Source organism: Macaca thibetana, chromosome 2, assembly GCF_024542745.1.
Source record: "Macaca thibetana thibetana isolate TM-01 chromosome 2, ASM2454274v1, whole genome shotgun sequence".
Classification (NCBI taxonomy): Eukaryota; Metazoa; Chordata; class Mammalia; order Primates; family Cercopithecidae; genus Macaca; species Macaca thibetana.
In genome coordinates, this window is record NC_065579.1 from 82,175,050 (window position 1) to 82,187,986 (window position 12,937).

Consider the following 12,937-nt stretch of genomic DNA (forward strand, 5'->3'; position numbering starts at 1 on the left):
TTTTTTTTCATGTGGACATGCAGTTGTTCCAGCACTATGTGTTGAAAAGACTATCATTTCTTCATTGTATTGCCTTTGCTCCTTTGTCAAAGATCAGTTGAGTATATTTATGTGAATTTATTTCTGGGCATTCTATTCTGAAAATATTAATTTTTCATCTTATTGCGCATGGATAGAGACATCAAAAATGCCAATCATTTCAAAGCAGCGAAACTACTCATGTTTTCCTGACTGGTTAATCTCCCCTCAGAACCAGCTATACATTGCTAGCATGATTTTTTTTTCAGGCCTTTTAGCCAGAAATTGCTATAAAAATGGGCTTTTTTAAAAACAACTCTGTTCTATTACTTGAGTTGAAAACCATTTTAAACAGTTACTAAAATAACAGCAGATTAAATTTCTATGCCGTGGTATAACTCTATGTATCAGAGATGTCAAGAAGCGACATTATCTTTGCATATTATATGCTATATTGATATGCAAGTGTATGACACGCCTTGTTTACGCAGAGGGAAATTTAGTTTCAGTACATTTCTGGACTAAACATTTCTGGGTTAAAGTACAATTTTGGTATCTGAAAGGGGGATCTGCGAGCTATCCATGCTAACATGGGGAAAGTGTCAGAGGAGGAGCCTTTCCTTCCCTTCGTTGCCATTAGCACAGGTCTCCAGGGCATATCTTTTCTCCTGGGTTTCTATGTTTGTTTTACTCACTGCCTCTCGTTCCTCTGCTTAGGACGTTTTCATGAATAAGCCAGAAGAGAGTCAGCACAGAAGCCTCCCCACAACCTGGAAAAAGAAATGAGCTTTAACTTTGAATATCACACAGACATAGTGAGGTAAGTCATTTTTTAAAAAAAATCAGTAGAATGATTTTTAAAGGAGTAGTGTTATCACAGATATTTCTATTGGCATATTGGCCTAACTTTTCCCACTTCTCAATAGGGAAATATGACTTAGCTGTAGTATCAAAACAAGAAATGGCATATGAGCAATTGGTAAAGTATCCAAAAGTGTTTTTGCCATATATACATACATGTAATAAAAAGCATAAGAAAAGCTAAAGGCAATCAAATGTGTTAATTACTGAGACCCTCAAACTGATGTTAATCCTTTAATCTTTTACTTCCTGTTGCATTAGGTAAAAATGCGTTTGACAATAAAAGTTAAATTTTTATTCCAAGATGTTTCTTGAGCATCCCATTGTTTACTATCTGTAACAATCAGGGACTGGAACCAATAATAAACCCATGTTATTAAGGAATTGATCACCTCTTCTAGTAGAAGTGTCAACACATGACAAATACATTTCAGAATAGGTTTATTTGAGCAATCTTGCTTTCCCATTCTTTAAAATTATTGCTCTCTGATTTATCTTGAATATTTAGCTGATATTTGAATCCATATTCAAAAGCTAAAGAAACGAATGTATTTTGTTAAAAATCACCATAAAAATTCAGCTAAATAAACCCCCAAACCAAAATTATTTCTCTGAAATCACACAACAATATTAGCTTAAACTGAGGGGCCGACCCTGATTGTATAAAAGGCTTTTATTCAAGTAATCCAAGGCAACAGAGAAGAGCACTTGTTATTAACTTCACCATAAAAAGGCAGCAGGGGAACAAATACAATGATTGTTGTGGAGAAGCAAATGCTAGATGAATATGTATATTTATGAAATGTATATACATACTGAAATGAAAATATATATTTAGAAGTTGTCTCCAATCTGCTAAGTCATATCTAATATACCACTGATTATATTTGTATGCGTTTTCTTATGAAATGGAACAATGCCAAGTGAGTCATAACACTAGACTTCAATATTTGTAATGTTACATTTTGAATCCTTTGTTTAACGCATATTACCAGAATAAAGTGTTTGAAATTACACCTTTTATAACCCATACGCAAAGCAACTTCTCTGACATACAAATTATTCTGACATACAAATTATTTGAGTAATCTTAAAATAATGTGATGCACAATAAAACTAGAATATCATCTATTGAGTTTTTATAAATATTTTCATTTTTTCCTCTATGAGCTTTTTTACAACTTATAAATGTCTTCTATAAAACATGATGTTATTTTCTCTAATAATTTAAAAGTGCTACATGAACTATTTCATTGTTTTTTCATCTGTTCCTTAAGTCAAATAGAAAGTCTATTAAGAAAATCATTTATAAATTTAAATCCCTAAATTGGTAACCAGTAAAGTATAAACTCATTCTACTTTAATGAGTTCAAGTTTTACTAGTGTTCATGCATAATGATCTTGAGATATAACTGTTTGCAGAGAGGAAATTTATATATTCTCAAATGCCTTAAAAGTATTATGTAGAATGTAACAATAGTGTTCTGCTTAAATTTTAGTGTATGATTTTTTTTTTACTTGAAGAAACAGGGAATTCCTCAGTGTTAAAAATTTAAAATATTATTAGCTTCACTTTTTTTTTTAAAAAAAAGGATGGTTATTAAATTGGGCATTTAATCTGGAAAATTCAAATCTAGATATATGGATTGAATGGTCCCTAAGTAGCAAATGGAGTCTATTTTGAATGGTTAATTTATTTTCAGGCATACACACTTCCTCTGCTATAAAATCCCTCAATTTGATCCAGTTGCATCTGTCTTTCTTGTTTGTTTTAAGTGACTGAAATAAAAATAATCACAGTTCAAGCTTTCCTTACCTACTCAGGGAAGAAGGAAAGAGGGTACGCCGTGGTGCCAGTCTGGTAATCATTGATGAAAAAGTGTCAGGGAAGAGCAGTCATCTATGTTTGTTCAAGGAAAGTTGATCCTGGGAAACAATATTAAATATTTTATAGACCAGAAGTCCTACTTAAGGATTAAAAAAATCAATAAACATTGTACCCAACATGTTGGTTGTAATAACACAGCATATATTGCTGACCATACATCATCACTTTTCTCTTGCCTGCAGTGCTTCTTTCAAACATTTGCACATTTCTCCCTGAGCACTAAATAACAGAATCATTACCAACATAATAATCAGCTTAGGATCAGCAGATATGTAAGTAAAATTATTTAATGACACATTTCTTTAGGAATTATAACTGTACTAAACTACATTCTTCTCTCTGAAAATTTTATTTTGATCACTAGAGCTTGTAGACACTAACATGTGACTGCTTTAAGAGTTCTTAAACATGAAAGTTTGTATGTACACAAAGGATTGAAAGAAATCTTTTAAAACATGAATTTAGTTTCTATGTCTGCAGGTGGATACTAAAAAGTGTAAAACATGATCCCTGGCACTTAGCAGTTGATGATATGGTTGGAGGAATCCAGGAGACTACACAGGAAACAGATGATGATTAATGGCAAAACCAGAGATAATAACAGTAATTTCCAAAGGAGTTTCAGAAGGTGAAAAATGTAGGTTAACAACTCAATAAAGGTCATGGGCATTTGAGAGGAATAGTAGCATTATGTGGACACTTGAATAGGATCTGAAAAAAATTGAGGGGAAGAAGAGGATCAGTTCAAATGTCACTCTAGAGCTACTAGCTTCTTTAGGTTCCCATCTAATGCTTTCCAAGCAATGGCACTTGTTGCTAAATTGCTTACTCCTTCTCCCCTTCCCTCCCACTCCCAACACACTCTCCTTACATCCTTATAAACTACTAAAGGGCAGAGCAGGATCTTCATTTTTGTATTTCCAGAGTCTTGAAGGTGCTCAATAAATATTTGTTGAGTGCATTCTTGAATGATTACAAAGCAATACAAGCAAAAGCACAGGGCAGAAATAAGCACAGCATGTTCTGATTTTACTGAAAGAACTAGCTGTGCAGAAGAAAGAATTTTATATTGCAGGTAATAAAAGATAAGTCAAAATAGCTCAGGAGAAGTCAGATATTTGAGGACCTTGCTTGTCCAGATGAGCATTATCTTCTCTTTGCTTGATTCATGATTATAATTTCTCTTGGTCAACCCAGTCCCATTATCTCCCAACCTTCTGTGACCAAAAGATAACACTAATGAGATCTGAGATCCTCCTTCGGTATCAATCCTTAGGCTTCATTCTGCCCCCTATCTGTGACATATAGAAAGTGAATTTTCTAAAGATTAATCTGGCCAAGTATAGAATGAATGAGAGAACTAAGAGCTATTGTGAAAGACTTGTCTAGAGGACAATACTGGAGAAAGTTTTAAGGAAACCACCAGAGAGGAATAATCGAAAGAAACGGGTATTGATAAACTGTAATACAGGATATCAAAGAAAGGGGAGCAGTTAAATAGACTCCAAATTTCTGTGAGAGTGTAACTGTGCTTTTGACAGATGTAAATGAAGGAAGAAAATGCTAATGGATCTGCTACAAGGAAAAGATGGCAAGTTTGTGTAAGGCATGTGGAGTTGGGGATGATGCAATGACACATAGTGGAAATATCTTAGAAATATGAGGAGGTACACGTGGAAATAGAAATGACAATCTAAATATAGTGAAAGTTGATGCTGCGAGTATGGGTAAGATTTTAAACATGGAAGAGAGCTCTGGACCAGGAATTTTAAAAGTATCTGAATGATCTAAGTGTCTTTAAGTTGCTCAATCTCTTCTCTGTAGATCGAGGATAATACCTCTTCTCTTTACCTTATGGGGAAGATGTAAAAGTGAAATAGGGGTAAGACTATTTAATAACATAATGCATTTTTTATTATTTTATTTTTATTTAATATTTTGTGGGAAACAATAATCATAGCAACAACACTTAATTGGAACAATTGCTAAACTCAAGAAAGTCACGTGGTTTGTTAGTAAGTGTAGACAGTAATTCATTTGCTCTGTTGTATATAAATTGTCTAGATTCATTTTTACTTCTCATGTAGCAGTGAAAATGGTGCTCATAACTAAGTAGATGTTTCAGTGAAATATCCTACCATGGCCACATTTAATATATTTCTTTGAAGCACTTAACTTTTGTTCCCAGTGTCATGAAATGTAGTCCACAGAATAGTACTCTCATCTTATACGTTACACATACCCTCATTGTTTTCAGCTAGTTAAGTATTTATATCTGGAACTTCTCTTTGATGAGCCCTTTGACATTTTACTCTTCTCATTTTCAGAAGTTCCCTTTCTTCTTCCTTCTCTGACTTCTTTTGTTCTAGAGCTCCATTTCAATCTCCCAGCCTGTGTGAGCTCATCTCTAATGTCTCATTAGCATTTTTCCTACAATTTCTCAGAGATCTTAACACTTAGGCAATTTTTGCATTTCTTCAAAAATTTTAAATATTTGAGTAAGTAGCTAAATATTAACAATACATAAATTTTAAATGCACATAAAATTAGTAGAAATACAAACCTTTTTAAGTGATACATTTTAATGTTATGTAGTAGAAATTCTAAGCTGATTTTTTAAAACTTTTTATTAATACATACTAATTATACATTTCATGGGGGTACATGTGATGTTTTGATAAATGCATACAAGGTGTAACGATTAAATCAGGGTTACTAGGATATCCAGCACCTAAAACATTTATCTTCTCTTTGTGTTAGAAATACTTCAAATATTCTCTTTTAGCTATTATGAATTATTACATATCATTATTAACTATAGGAACCCAACTGTGCTATTGAACATTAGAACTTATTTCTTCTATCTAACTCTGTTTGTATTCGTTAACCAACTCTTGTTCATCCCCAAGCCCTCGTCTTTCCCAACCTCTGGTGACCATCATTCTATTCTCTGACTCCAGGAGATCAACTTTGTCAGCTCCCATGTATGAGTGAGAAAATGCAATATTTGTCTTTCTAGTCCTGGCTTATTTTGCTTGACATAGTGATCTTCAGCTCCACCCATGTTGCTGAAAATCAGAGCACTTCATTTTTTTTAATGGATGAATAATGTACATATACTACATTTTTAAAATCCATTCATCCATTGATAGATTTAGGTTGATTCTATATCTTGGCTATTATGAATCGTGATTCAACAAACATAGGGTGAGGGGTACAGGTATCTTTTTGATATATTGATTTCTTCTCATTTTAATAAATACTCAGTAGTAGGATTGTTGAGTCATATGGCAGTTCTATTTTTAGTTCTCTTAGAAATCTCCAAAGTGTTTTCCACAATGCCTATACTAATTTGCATTTTCATCAACAATGCATAAGAGTTCCTTTTGTTTTCTACTTTTATTTCAGGTTTGGGGTACATGTGAAGATTTGTTATGTCAGTAAACATGTGCCATGGGGGTTTATTGTACAGATTATTTTATCACCAAGGTATTAAGCCCAGTACCCGATAGTTATCTTTTTTGCTCCTCTCCCTCCTCCCAGCCTCCCCACTCAAGTAGATCCCAGTGTCTGTTGTTTCTTTCTTTATGTTCATAAGTTCTTATTATTTAACTCCTACCTCATGAGTGAGAAAATATGGTATTTGGTTTTCTGTTCCTGCATTAGTTTGCTAAGAATAATAGCCTCCAACTCCATCTATGTTCCTGCAAAGATATAATCTCATTCTTTTTATGGCTGCATAGTATTCCATAGTGTATATGTACCACATTTTCTTTATCTAATCTATCATTGAAGGACATTTAGGTTGATTCCATGTATTTGCTATTGTGAATAGTGATGCAATGAACATTCATGTGCATGTGCCTTTATGGTAGCATGATTTATATTCCCCTGGGTACATATCCAGCAATGGGATTGCTGGATCAAGTGGTAGTTCTGCTTTTAGCTCTTTGAGGACTCACCATACTGCTTTCCACAATGGTTGAACTAATTTACACTTCCATCAGTAGTATATAAGTGTTCCCTTTTGGTTGAACTAATTTGCACTCCCACCAATAGTATTAATATATAACTTTCCCTTTTTTTTCACAACCTTGCCAGCATCTGTCAGCTTTTGACTTTGTAGTAATAGACATTCTGACTGGCGTGAGATGGTATCACATCATGGTTTTGATGTATATTTCGCTAATAATCAGTGATTTTTTTTTTCATATGCTTGTTGGCTGCATGCATGTCTTCTTTTAAGAAGTGTCTCTTCATGTCCTTTGCCCAATTTTAATGGGGTTGTTTGTTTTTCTCTTGTAAATTTGTTTAAGTTATTTATAGATGCTGGATCTTGCACCTGTGTCAGATGCGTAATTTGCAAATATTTTTTGTCATTCTGTACATTGTTTACTCTGTCGATAGTTTCTTTTGCTGTGAAACAGCTCTTAAGTTTAATTAGATGTCACTTGTCAATCTTTTGTTTTGTTGTGATTGCTTTTGGCATGTTCATCATTAAATATTTGCCTGTTCCTGTGTCCAGAATGGTATTGCCTAGGTTGTCCTCCAGGCTTTCTATAGTTTTGGCTTTTACGGTTTGAGTCTTTAATATATCTTGAGTTGATTTTTGCATATGGTGTAAGAAAGATGTCCAGCTTCAATTTTCTGTATATGGCTAGCTAGTTTTCCCAGCATCATTTATTGAATAGGGAGTCTTTTCCTCATTACTTGTTTTTGTCAATGGCTTTTGGGTAAATAATAAAATTAAGGGGGAAATCAAGAACTTTTTGAAAATAATGAGAACAAAGATACATGTACCATAATCTCTGGGACCCAGTTAAGGCAGTATTAAGAGGGAAATTCATAGTGCGAAATACCCACATCAAAAAGTTAGAAAGATCTCAAGTTAATAACCTAACTTTATGACTGAAAAAATTAAAGAAGCAAGAACAAATCAACCCTAAAGCTAACAGAAGTTGAGAAATAACACAAATCAGAGCTGAACGAAGGGAAATCGAGACATGCAAAACCATTCAAAAGATCCATGAATCCAGGAGTTGTTTTTTGAAAAAATTAATAAAGTAGGTAGGCCACTGGCTAGACTAATAAATAAGAAAAGACAGAAGACCCAAATAAGCACAATTGGAAATGATGAAGGGAATGTTACTACCGACCCAAAGAAATAAAAACAACCATCCCAAACTGCTACACACACCTCTACGCACACAAACTAAAAAATCTAAGATAGATGGACAAATTCCTGGATATATACACTTTCCAAGACTGAGCCAGGAAGAAATTGATTCCCTGAATAGAACAATAATGAGGTCCTGAAATTGAACCAGTAATAAATAGCCTACCAGTCAAAAAATGCCTGGACCTGATGGATTTACAGCTGAATTCTACCAGATGTACAAAGAAGAGCTGATACTATTCCTACAGAAACTATTCTAAAAAATTTAGGAGAAGACACTCCAACCCAACTCATTCTATGTGGCCAGCATCATCTTGATACCAAAACTGATATAGGCACAACAGAAAAACAGAACTTCAGGCCAATATCCTTGATGAACATTGATGCTAAAATCGTCACCACACTACTGGCAAACTAAATCCAGTAGCACATTGAAAAGCTAATCCACCATAATCAAGTAGGCTTCATTCCTGGGATACAAGGTTAGTTCAACATACACAAATCAATAAATGTGATTCATTACATAAACAGAACTAAAGACAGACACTGCATGATTATCTCAATAGACACAGAAACGTCTTTCAATAAAATCCAACACTGCTTTATGTTAAAAACTTTCAATAAACTAATTATTGAAGGAACATACCTCAAAATAACAAGAGCCATCAATGACAAACCCACAACCCCCACAACCAACATCAACTGAATGGGCAAAAGCTGGAAGCATTCCCCTTGAAAACCTGCAAAAGACAAGGATGCCCTCTATCATCACTCCTATTCAACATAGTATTGAAAGTCCTGGCCAGAGCAATCAGGCAAGAGAAAGAAATAAAAGACATCCAAATAGGAAGACAGGAAGTCAAATTATGTCTATTTGCAGATAACCTAAATCTATACCCAGAGAACCCCCTAGTCTCATCCTGAAAGCTCCTCCAGTTGATAAATAACTTCAGTAAAATTTCAGGATACAAAATCAATGTACAAAAATTACTAGCATTCCTATACACCAACAGCAGAAAAATTGAGAGTCAAATCAGAAAGGCAATCCCAGTCACAATCACCACACAAAAAAATAATACCTAGGAATACAACTAACCAGGGAGGTGAAAAATCTTTACAGTGTGAACTACAAAACACTGCTCAAATAGAGAAGACACAAACAAATGGAAAAATATTCCATGCCCATAGATAGGAAGAATCAATATCATTAAAATGGGTATGCTGCCCAAAACAATTTACAGATTCAATGCTATTCTATGAAACTACTAGTGACATTCCTCCAGAACTAGAAAAAACTATTTTAAAATTCGTATGGAACCAAAAAAGAGTCCAAATAGCCAAGCCTATCCTAAGCAAAAAGAACAAAGCTGGAGGTCTGATGTTACCCAACTTCAAACTATATTACAGGGCTGCAGTAACCAAAAGAGCATGGTACTGGTACAAAAACAGTCACTACGTATACAAAGAAGAGCTGGTACAGAAACTATTCTAAAAAATTAAGGAGAAGACACTGTATTCTGATATAAGCTCAAAAATAAGGCTGCACATCTACAACCGTCTGATACCTTGTCATCTTTGACAAAGCTGACAAGAACTCTTTTTTCTCTGTAACCTCACTGGCATTTGTCATGTTTTTGATAATAGCCACTCTAACCGAGGTAAGGTGATATTTCATTGTAGTTTCTATTTGCATTTCTCTGATAATGTGATATTGAGCATTTTTACATAATCTTGTTAGTCATTTGTGTGTTTTTGGAGAAAAGTCTATTCAGATCCTTTGCCCACTTTTTGATGAGATTTTTTTTTTTTTACTGTTGAGTTGTTGGACTTTCGTGTATATTCTGAATATTAGCAGCTTGTTGGATACATAGTTAGCAAATATTATCTTCCATTCTACAGGTCGTCTTTTCACTCTGTTGATTGTTTCCTCTGCTATGCCGAAGTTTTTTACTGTAATATAATCCCATGTGTCCAGTTTTGCTTTAGTTGCTTGTGCTTGTGAAGTCTTAGCCATAAAATCTTTGCCTAGACCAATGTCCTGAAGTGTTTTATGATTTCTTCTAGTAGTTTTATACATTTTGGTCTTACATTTTAGTCTCTAATTCATTTTGAATTGATTTTTGTATATGACGAGAGACAGAGATCTAGTTTTATTCTTCTGCATATGGATATCCACTTTTCCCAGGACCATTTATTAAAAAGATTGTCCTTCCCACAATGTATGTTCTTGGTACCTTCGTTAAAAATCAGTTGACTGTAAACGTAGAAATTTATTTCTGGATTTTCTATTCTGTTCCATTGGTCAATGTGTCTGTTTTATATCAATATCATACTTTTGATTATGATAGCTTTATATTATATTTTGGTGCCAGATAATTTGATACTTCCACCTTTATTCTTTTTGCTCAGAATTGCTTTGAGTGTTAGTGGTTTTCTGTGGTTTCACAAAAATTTTAGGATTGTATTTTCTATTTCTGTAAACAGTGGCATTAGTATTTTGATAGGGATTACATTAAATCTCTAGACTGACTTGGGTGGTTTAGCCATTTTCATTAAATTAATTCTTACAATTCATGATCATGGGATGTATTTATATTCTTTGTGTGTGGCCTCTTCAATTTCTTTCATCAGTGTTTCATAGTTTTCATAGTAGAATTCTTTCACCTCCTTGGTTCAATTTGTTCCTAGAGTTTTTTTGTAGCTATTTTAGGTGAAATCACTTTCTTGATTTTTCTTTTTTTCTTTTTTTTTTTTTTTTTTTTTTTTTGAGATGGAGTCTTACTCTGTGGCCAGGCTGGAGTGCAGTGGTACGATCTCAGCTCACTGCAACCTCTGCCTCCCAGGTTCAACTTTCTTGATTTTTTTTTTTTCCAGCTAATTTGTTATTGGTGTATAGAACTGTTACTGAATTGTGTATGTTAGTTTTGCATCCCGCAACTTGACCAAATTTGTCAGTTCTAAGAGGTTTTTGCTGGGGTTTTTAGTTTTTTCTACATATAAAATTGTGCTCTCTACCAAGAAGGACAATTTGGCTTCCTCTTTTTTCAATGTGTATGTCTTTCATTTTTCTTCTCTTGCCTGATTGCTCTGGTGCGGGCTTCCAGTATTAAGTTTTAGAGTGATGAAAGTGGGGATCTTTGTCTCGTTCCAATTTTTAGATGAAAGGCTTTCATCTTTTCCCCATTCAGTATGATGTTAGGTGTGGGTTTATCAAAAATGGACTTTATTATATTGAAATGTGTTCCTTCTAGGCATAATTTGTTGAGAATTTTTATCATGAAAGGATGTTGAATTTTATCAAATGCTTTTTCTGTATCTGTTAAAATAATCATATTTTTTGTCCTTCATTTTGTTGATGTGATGTATTACCTTTATTAGTTTGTGTGTTTTGAACCATTCTGGCATCCCTGGGATAAACCCCACTTGATAACGTTTGACCCCTATATCAGTGAGTTTCATCTTTGTGTGTTTTCATTACGGCAAATATCATCCTTTCACTTCCAAATATAGTACCTCTGTGAGCATTTCATGCAGGGCCAGTCTAGTGATGATGAATTCTCTCAGTCTTTGTTTATATGGAAAATATTTCATTGCATTTTTTAAGGATGGCTTTCCTGAGTAAAAGTTTTCTTGGTTGGCAGCATTTTTTTCTCAGCAATTTGGATATATCATCCTATTCTCTCCTGACCTATAAGTTTTCCTTTGAGAAACCAGCTGTTAGTCTGATGGGAATCTCCATATATATGACTGGACTCTTTTCTCTTGTTTTTAGAATTGTCTGTCTTTGAATTTTGATAGTTTGCCTATAATGTGCTTTGGAGAAGACCTTTTTGAATTGAGTCTATTTGGGAATTTTGAGCTTCCTATCTCAGACTGTCTATGTCTCTTGCAAGAATTGAGAATTTGGGCCACTAGGTGACATATGTAAGTACCAGCAGTGGAGGATTCAGGTGAGTTGGTCCTCAAGCCTCCAGGAAGCATGCTCAGGTGCCAGCAGTGGCAGCAGTGGGTCAGGTGGGTAGGTCCTCAGACCGTTAGGTGGTGTGCATGATATTGGAGTGGCAATAGTGAGTGAAGGAAGATTAACCTTTGGATTCCGAGTGGCATACATGGGGGCCAGCAGTGGTAACAGCCAGCTGGGTAAGTCAGTCCCCAGGTCCCTGGGTGGCATGCATGAGTGGGTACCAGTGGTATTGGCAGTAAGCTTAGCAGGCTGCTCTTTAGGCTCTCAGGAGGTATGTGCAAGGATGAATGACCAGTTGGGTTAGACCCATCTTTAGGCCCCTGGATGGCTTGCATGTGCACCAGTAGTGGCAGGCAGAGCTGGTCAATTGGTAGGCCCCCTACACAGCGTGCATGGGCAGTGGCAGTAGGTGGGATAGACCACCCTCAGGCCCCAGACAGTGTGCATGGGTGCCCACAATGGCAGGTATGGCAGCTCCTTGGAAGATGTACACAGGCACTGGGAGCAGGGCAGACCTGTCCTCAGGCTCCTGGATAGTGCATGCAGGCACTGGTGGTGGCAGGTGGCAGAGATGAATCGCCAGGTCTCTAGAAGATGCGTCCAGGTGCCAGCAGAGCCAGCAGCATATGGGCCAGGCCTATCTTTAGGCTTCTGGATGGTGCACACAGGCGCTGGCAGCAGCAGGCAGGCTAGGAAGCATAAGACATTTTGCAAATATATATTGTTATTCTTCTCCATATTTATTTCCCTGCCCCACCCATGATCATCTTTCGTAATAAAAATAAATCATCATATGATAATTAGAGTAATAACATTAACAACTAAGTAATCACATAACACATACTTCTTAATATGCAAATAAATTTAATTTATGTTCTACTCTGTATCACAGAGATGAAGAAATCTAGAGTAATATAAGATAAAATATAGAAAAGCAATCTTGTTTCTGCAGTTTAGTAAGTGCTAAGCATTGTGCAATTAGAGTTATATGCATTATTTAATTTAATCTTCGTAGCAACTCTATAAAGTA

At 35.1% G+C, this 12,937-nt stretch overlaps 1 long non-coding RNA gene across 1 annotated transcript in view; it reads left to right on the forward strand.

The window, feature by feature from the left end:
- Window positions 1–663: 663 nt before the first annotated feature.
- The window catches only part of LOC126947554 (uncharacterized), a 42,042-nt gene continuing 29,768 nt past the window's right edge, over window positions 664–12,937 (forward strand). The window contains exon 1 of the long non-coding RNA XR_007723124.1: window positions 664–838. This is a non-coding gene — a long non-coding RNA (uncharacterized LOC126947554). The remainder of the gene's footprint in view (window positions 839–12,937) is intronic.